This window comes from Sylvia atricapilla, chromosome 3 (genome assembly GCF_009819655.1).
Source record: "Sylvia atricapilla isolate bSylAtr1 chromosome 3, bSylAtr1.pri, whole genome shotgun sequence".
NCBI classification, from domain to species: domain Eukaryota; kingdom Metazoa; phylum Chordata; class Aves; order Passeriformes; family Sylviidae; genus Sylvia; species Sylvia atricapilla.
In genome coordinates, this window is record NC_089142.1 from 91,645,707 (window position 1) to 91,654,203 (window position 8,497).

Here is an 8,497-nt window from a genome sequence, read left to right on the forward strand (position 1 = left end):
CAGTGCTCACTTAGGGGTCCCCTGGGGAAGCTAACTGCAAGGAAAACCTAAAATGTAATTGCCTCAGTTCCCTACCTCACCAGATAGTTATAGGCCAAAACCAAGGAGGGGACAGACGTGAGCATGTGGGGACAACATTGCCAGCAAGGGGGATGTGCTCTCAAACTACCTCTTGACGCGTAGAGTTGGCTTCTAGCAGAGCTCAACTTCTTGTTGGTCAGGGTGTGCTTGACTCTTCCTCTGGCACAGTTGTTTCTGCAGCCACTGAACTTGGCTGAAATCTCCAGTACGGTCCATCTCACCTTTGAGTGTCCACCTTGTAAGCTGCTGAGGTGACAGAAAAACGTACCATCATGGCATTGAGAAATGTTCTAACTGCTCTCTGCGTGTGGTATATCATTTCTTAAGAAGTTTTGTTTAGAAATAGATGTTTTTCAGTCAGGGATTTGCCAAAAGCATTTGATAGCCAGGTGTTCTAGGGTTTATGTGTAATTCTTTTGAAGAAGCTCCTCAAGGTCAAATACTAGAAGTTTTTCATCACCAATACTTATTTGCCAGTAAATGGGAAATCATGTTCATCTTCAGGTCCACTACAATCAAATTTCATTCTGTCCTTCCTGAAGCTGACCTAAACAGTTTTCCAAGTAGAAATTATCACTCTCTTCACAGAAGTCAGAACCCAATGATTCGCATTTTTCCCTCTCTCTGATTTATGTATGGCCCAGACTACAATAGATAAAATACATTGTGCTACTATACTATACAGTATCCATGTGTTGTCCTTCAAAGAACAGCTTTACCCCAAAACAACTGTTCTTCATCTGCACACCACAAAATACCAAATACAATGCAAAGCGTGGGTGAGAGGAAAGCAAACATGAAAGAGTCCATATGTAATTTCTTTTAAAATTACTTATACATTTTATGTCAATTGTTTTATAGAATAATGCATAGTTGATATGAGGACAGCATGAATCCAGAAGGGAAAAAGCAAAACTGCAATTAAAGATAACCTTTAGATTTCAAGCCTCAGTCTGAATTACATATTTTTCTAATCAGAGTAACTAACTTTCCATCTTAATTTGTACATTATGGAAAAATTAACAGTACAGCAGAAAGACACATTACTCCAGTCTTGTGCAGCTAAACAAAGGCTTGAAGATCAGAAAACATTATGTATAATGAAGTCTGAATACCCCATCCTAATTTTTCAATGTAGTATTTTTAACTCCGCTGAATCTACAGCAGGTCTTATTTTTGAAGTAGTTCAGCCTTGATTTAAATGCTTTGCATGATTACAGGTCCATTACAATTGTAAGTAATTTATTCTAGAGTTGAGATACTGTGAAAAGACTGACTTTTTGCATTTGTTTAGCTTTGTCTTTTGCCTGTTAGCTCAGGTTGCTCACTTTTTAGTCTGGGTTAAACATATTTATACTACATTAGATCTTTTATCCAATTTGAAGAATGCCCAAACATGAGACAACCACCTCTTGTTCTTGTCCTTCATGAACTAAAGAGATTCTACATACAAAACCCAAAAAAGCCAAGGAAGTCCTTCATTCCTTCACATAAAGAGCCACAGTAGTAGCTCTACTTCTATTAACACCAAAGCCACTCTGTATCTTTACTTCACTCAGATTTATGATTTACGTCTTTTGTCTGAAGAATGACTGAATCCATTGGAAAAGTATCTTCAACCACCCACTTCTGTGCCATCCCTGGATTTTTTTGTTTGGGTCATAAATTATGTAACTCCCTGGCTGCCTCATAAGTGTGCTCTCACGTTGTATTGTGCATGGCAGAGGAGGAGATGGGCACAAACCCAAGCAGCAAAGACAAGGCTGACCTAAGAGAGCTGATCATTCTTACATCCACTTGCTTGTAAATGTGACAAACCTGTTTTGGTTGGGGTTTTAGCCCTCTAGTTGTAACATCATGATGATAAAAATACCAGTTTATTCTCCTATTCCTGTTCTTGCAAAAGGTGTTAAGTATCCAAAACCCAGACTTACAATAGTACCTGTGACTAAAGCCAGCTCCAGCAACAGCAAGGTAGGCTGTGCTGACAAGAGTTTAGCAAATTTTGTCAGAGTGTATTACTGAATTATTCAGTGTCGCTGTTATTTTTGTTCTGCTGATTTTCATGGATTCACTGACAAAGGAAGTGACAGTTTGTACACTGAGATCAAGAGATCCCTTAGATTCTTGAAAACAACCTGTGACTGACCTAACTGCAATGAGTTCTTATTTGCTTGAATGGACTGATTTGCTGCAGGTAGTTGACAGCAAGGCGATTATGTGAAAATTGGAAGTGTTACATCATAAGCAATTGGCTCTTTGTACACATCCAGTTGTTTGAAGAAGCAGGACTGGAAGAGTGATAGAGAGAAAGCTGGTGTTTGCACAAGTTAGTAGGGGGAAAACAATCACCATAAGTGTGAAAGAACAAAGTACATTGCATAAGACAGGCAACTGACGGCAGAAACTAATATTCATCCAGTTGTTACATGCTTAGAAGAAAGAGTAGGGCTTGGGAGGCCCATCCTGCACCTTTCTATCAGACTCACATCTATATACTCCTGTTTATTTCCTCTGTGCAATGGGACAGTTGTCCATGCTTGCCAATTCATTCTGATTAAGAGAGAATCTGAATCTGAAAGCTGTTCCTGATCCTTTTCTTTGTGGCCGCTTTTCTTCCACCTGTTCTGATTTAACCCAGTCAGCTCCTGAAAAGAAGTCAGTTTTGACGCAGTGTTGAGGTTAATTGGAATCAGGTTTTCTTGTTTCAGAATAAGCCTGGTTTTGCACTGGGTTGTTCAGAAGCAGCTATTCTGAGAAAACAGCTATTCAAACAGCCCTGCAGTAACTTCACCACGTAGGCGAATCTTCAAGAAAGTCATGCAAGACTGCTGGGGGAGTGGTATAACATAAAAGCAAGGATACTCTCAAGCACGAAGGCAGCAGGAAAAAAAATTCTCCACGAAAATTAATTTCTTAAGTTCCTTGTCTCAGCACCTCCAGCCATACCAGTTAGAAAGCATTACACAGAGAAGGGCTCTGGTTTTGAGTCTATGGTAGTCACACTGCCTGTGGTTTGGCTGACCACGTGCTTCTGCCCATCCAAGGCTGAAGGGACCCCCGCTGCTCCTCATGAATCCTGGTGGCAGAGCCCTCCTCACCCCTCTGCTGAGAAACAAATTCCACTCGCTTACAGATGAGTACAAAGCTGTGCCGCTCTGCTCTCCTGCCACTGGAATCGGGGCTATTCCCGCAGTGGGCACATTCCCGGCCCCAGAGGGTCTCTGCGGCTGTGCCACATCCCTGCAGCTCCAGCCATCCAAGCACAGCCTCGCACAGCCCCGCACCGCTGCCCCACCGGCCCGCAGCGGGGCCCCGCTGTGCTCACACAGCTGAAGTGCTCAAGAAAGCGTGTCCTGGCCGCGCTTTTGTCGGCTCGCTGTGCACCCAGCAGGGACACCACCTTGGGCCACCCTTACCACAGGGCGTGCGTGCAGCCTTCCTTTTCATTTTCTCCCTGGGAGGCGGAGAAGAGCGAGTTTTAAATACAATGCTGCGAGTTCAGCGCTGCTGAGCAGAGCCTCTCTGATTGCAGATGCAGCTGGAGCTCCTGGCTTAGTCCTGGCACAAGCAAGGACAAAAGGTCTTCGTTCCTCTTATGCAAAGAGACAATTTCTGTGGCAGCTGAGGGCAGCATTAGTATTCATGCCTTGGCTGCTCTGGCAGCAAGGCAGCTAACTTGATATTAACTGTGGCACAATGACTGGGGTTTATGGGCTGTTTCTTAATATATATCACAGGTAGCCAACCAAATGTCTCTATCCTATTTTCCTTCAGGTACCTGCTCTCCTACCTGCTCCAGCAATGGCCTTGGGTTTTTCTTGCAATGGTGGTGGGTTTTTAAGAGCCACAAGCAGGTTCCCTACTTGGCTCATTTATTGTTGTGTTGTAATTTTGTGTTGGTTTATTTTCCAGCTGACCAAAGTTCCTCTTAAACTCAAGTCATCTGTGTTTACAAATATTTTATTGTGTAATATACTAAAGCTTTTTCCCAGCATTTGAACTGGACCACAGATTTGCTGCTGAGACATTTCCACATTGTATGCATTAGAAACGTGTTACCCTGAATGACTAATGGAAATTATTTCTGCTCCAGGAAGCAAAATGATGCTGAGTGAAAGAGAGAAGGGGGTTTATATGGAAACAAGAATATATTCCCCTTTGCTTGGGCCTGCTGAAAGGCTCTCTCCCCTGCCCCCTCGTTGTGTATCTCACCACAGCACAAGGGTGTGCCAGAACATGTTCCCACAACCTTTCAACCCATTCCGCACAGCCTGCAACTTTCCTGGCTATTTTTGTGTACTCCACTCAATGATTAAGTGCCCAGGACTGTGATAATACATCCTTTCACCACTGGCAACCAACAAAATGCAGTCTCAGCTGCTCACAAACAGCTTTTCCAGTTCTTCTTCCTTAAAAAAATGGATTATCAATAGATTATCCTGATCATAAGAGTGTAAACTTGGAGACGTGTTCTTCTTGGCAAAGACTTCAGCTCTTAGTAATCAAGGATTATTCTTGTTGACAATAGGGGTTCTGCATCTAACTGAAGCCCCTTGCAGGCTGCCTTTGCCTGCTATAAACAAAGTGTCTCATCTGCAGCTGAAGATTAACCATGTCTGGGTCGAAACAGGGCAGCTATTCAATTTTACAAAGCTGTAGCACACAGTAGTTTCCTGAACACCTCTGGCTGTATTTTAGCTTTGCTTCAACTTCTCAGTCTATTTACCAAACAGGCTATAACCCTGCTGATGATTTAGTCTCAGTAGAAAAGCCTCTTCCCTCTCTGACATCTGACAGTTTTTCCATTGCCACACTGGGGTGTTGTGAGCTCCCATTCCCATGGCAAGATTAATTCAATCTTATATTGACCAGGGGAAAGGGTTACCATCAGTTCACTATGCTTCATCATTTTTGTCAACACCAAAACAGAATTTGTGGTCTGGGTTGGGGTGCACCCCAGTAAACCATTTCAATTGCTCCTTCAGTACCAGCTGACAGAGACTAAGGCACAACACATCCGTTGCAGCTGACTGACAGCTTGCTGGCAGCTCACGACCCAAATCATGCCTCCTTCACATTATACCCTGGTGAGCTAATAAAAAAACCAAAAAAATCAACAAAATGGAGCTCTACCATTGAACAAAGCAGAGGAGCATCAGCCACTGCAATGTGGGCAGGACGTAGTGGAATCAGAAATCAGAGCTTCTGGTTCCCACCTTCTTACTCACCTTCAGAAATGCCTGAATCCTTGAGGAGCCTTCATTGCCTGAGCTTCCAGGCAGGTTCTGCAGCAATGTTTGAAAGCAGGACTTAGTCTTCCAAGGACCTTTAGCACAGTGAACATTTCAACATTAAAGCTTGACTCACTTAGCAGAGCAGGGGTTAAATGTAGGGAACCACACTGAGGGTCTGGCCCTGCACAAACCTGCAGAGACAGGTAGTTTTTGATGCCAAAGTCACCTGCTAGGATCAGGGTCAGGCATAAGAAGAAATCATTCCCCTGATGGGCTATCTCTGACTCTGCAAGATATATCCTCTGAGTCCCACATGGCAGCCAGAGGAAAGTCTCCATCTAGAAGCAGAAAAGGCGGCTGTTTTGGGACCTGCCAACCACAACCAATAGGAGCTATGCAGGCAAAGGGCCAGACTCTCACAGATATAAATCAGTCAGGCTCCGCTGACATCACAGCTCTACTCGTTCACACTAAGGGAAGGTGCTGCTCATTGTGTTTCAGGTGTTAGATTCTAATTTATACTCACTCTCTATCTCACTACAAGGTAAATCACATGCATTGGCAGGCTCTTGGCTGGAGAGGGTGGTGCATTATACCTCTGGTTTCATTCTAAATAATCAAAGCAAAACCTTAGCTTAGCCCTTCCAAACTATGGTATGAAAATGCATGCCAAAACTGTGCTGTAAAAATATTTGGAATGTTAAAAATAGATTGGCATTTGAATAGCTGTTGAAAGGGGAAGCAGTCCCAACTAAACCTGGCATGACCAAAGCTGTTTATTTTTCCTACACTTACTTCCAAGCAGGTTCAGCACAGGGGGAGATCATTTCCTCACAGGGTCTTTGTGTCCCAGGTAGCACTGGTGGCAGTTCCCAGTGTAACTGTAGCTGGTTTCCCACTGCTGTCACCTGCCTCCCTGGCCCGGCATCCAGTCTGGGCATTGTCGTCATCAAACTGGAAACTTTTTCACCACCGGAAACTATGAAGGTTGAATTAATGAGAACAAAAATCGCACTTAGAGAAAGACTAACATCTTCAAATTTTAGCCTCTGAAATTCTCCTATGCTGTTTTAAAGGCAGAACCTACCGATTTATCAAATCTTCAGACAGATCAATGCATACAAACACTCTCTGCTTTCTCAGTGCCCTGTACTGATGTGCTAGCACATTGCTCATTTTCTACACTGAAGTCATGCTGTGCTAAATCAAACATTCATATGTAAGTCTCTGCAGCATCCTATTCATGGCAAAAGAATACCTTAGAAGCATATTTTTCCAGCTCAACCCTTTGGTACCAATGTATTTTTATACAATCAATATTCATCTTTGAACATGAGAGACCTACAGAGCTTCTTACAAATCTTTTGAAGGGCCAGAGCATGGGCCAAATATAAGGCCTGTACCATGGAGAGGGGAACTGCTACCAAGAGGAGTGAAGAAGTCAATGTTTCATGAAGCCAATGGATACACAGAAAAGCAGTAGATATATAATCACACATTATTATTGTCCAGTTTAAGCTTCAAACCATCATTAGCAAAAAAGCACTGCCAGTAGAATTATGAACATCATCTGTGATATTTGACATGACCATATTTGTGTGTGTTTCTAAACAAAATCTCCTCTGCAGCATACTGCAACAGTCAGCTTCACACTTTTTCAGGGCAAAAAGCTTCACCTTTGTTCTTTCTTGCCAGTATGCCTCACTTAAATTGTGCCTGGGTTTTTGATGACTGCCTGAGGTGGTTTCTCTGTGTGCTAGAAGAATAATTTCAAAAGGCTTATTTGTTCTAAAGTGCACCAGAGGAATGTGGGGAAGTGCACTGGCAAGGGAAAAGATAAACAGAGCAAACAAAAAGAGCGGTTTAATCTTGCTCAGCTGTATCTCAGCTGCAATTCTACTTTCTCTGGGCAGCATTGACACAATCATGATGCAAGCAGATGGCAAGGAAGTGAAATTTGCAGTAGCTCCCAGCTCCACCTTGAAACAAGACTGAAACACCCACAGAAAAGGAAAGCCTTGTTCACCAAGCCATAATACACAACAAAATTTTGCTCTACCATGGCAAAATAGTTTGTTGGTAGTCTCTTACATTGCTGTGTCTATAGTGTATAGCAGGAAGCTATCAACTGCATTATCACAGATAATGGTTTTTGCTTAGCAAGCTGCAGATGAGTCATTAGATCCACCAGCACAAGCTCTGTGTGCTGCTTCATGCCAGGCACACCCTGAGGAGCCAGGGCAGCAGGGTGGCCTGACTACTGGGGATGCCCACTGGACAAGAGGCTGGAGCTGAACCCTGCTCTTGCCAGCAGCAAGTTCTCTGCAGGTTGTTTGACATTTTTCTCATTGTTTCTCCTCCTTTGTAAAGCTATCCCTCTCTATTTCATCTGATGCTGTTGGCATCTCCCACTGCAAAGCACTTTAAAACCATTGCATGGAAGGACGTCCATGGAGATGCACTTTACAGCTCCAGGGTAACTGGTGGAAAGAGGAGAAAGCACACTGTCCCCCAAATCCAAAGAGCTAATGTAATTGCAGGCTTTCTGGCTCACAGCTGGGGAAGCAAAAAAATAAAAAAGCTTCTTTGTGAACACTCCTTCTTTCTGTCATTTCAGTGTGAATGAGGGTGGGGAAAACCAGGAAAGGATCACTACAGTAGGGCTGTGAAATAATATTTAAATCAACATCCTAAAGCAATAAAAAGGGGTTTGCTTCACAGGATGATTTCTTTATGGTGGACATTTTATTCTACTGATTCCGTTTTGCTGAAGCCTCCAGAAAAAGCCATATGGTCCAAATGAACAAGTACTTAATCAGCAAAAAACCCTCTCACTCTTTGCATGTTGTTGCAGTGCTGCCACAAGCCACCCAAATACCAGGCTTGTGCCAGGGAATCCCTCTCCGCAGCCCTTGTCCACAGCAAGTCCTGTCCCAGTGTTCCTAGGAGAGTGCCTGGCTCCAGCAGAGGGTCCCTGGGGCTGCACTGCTGTGCCTGCCCCTCGGGCTTGGCTTTAAGTCTCACTGCTAGTTACCAGAACCAACACTCGGACTAAACCAGGTTTCCTTTCTTCACTGTGACAACTTAGAAAAACGTGGACTTATTTCAGAGTAAGCCCCAAGAGGTGAATGATCTGAGGTGCGTCACAGCTGATTAACAAAAATCCTCAGTAAGAATAA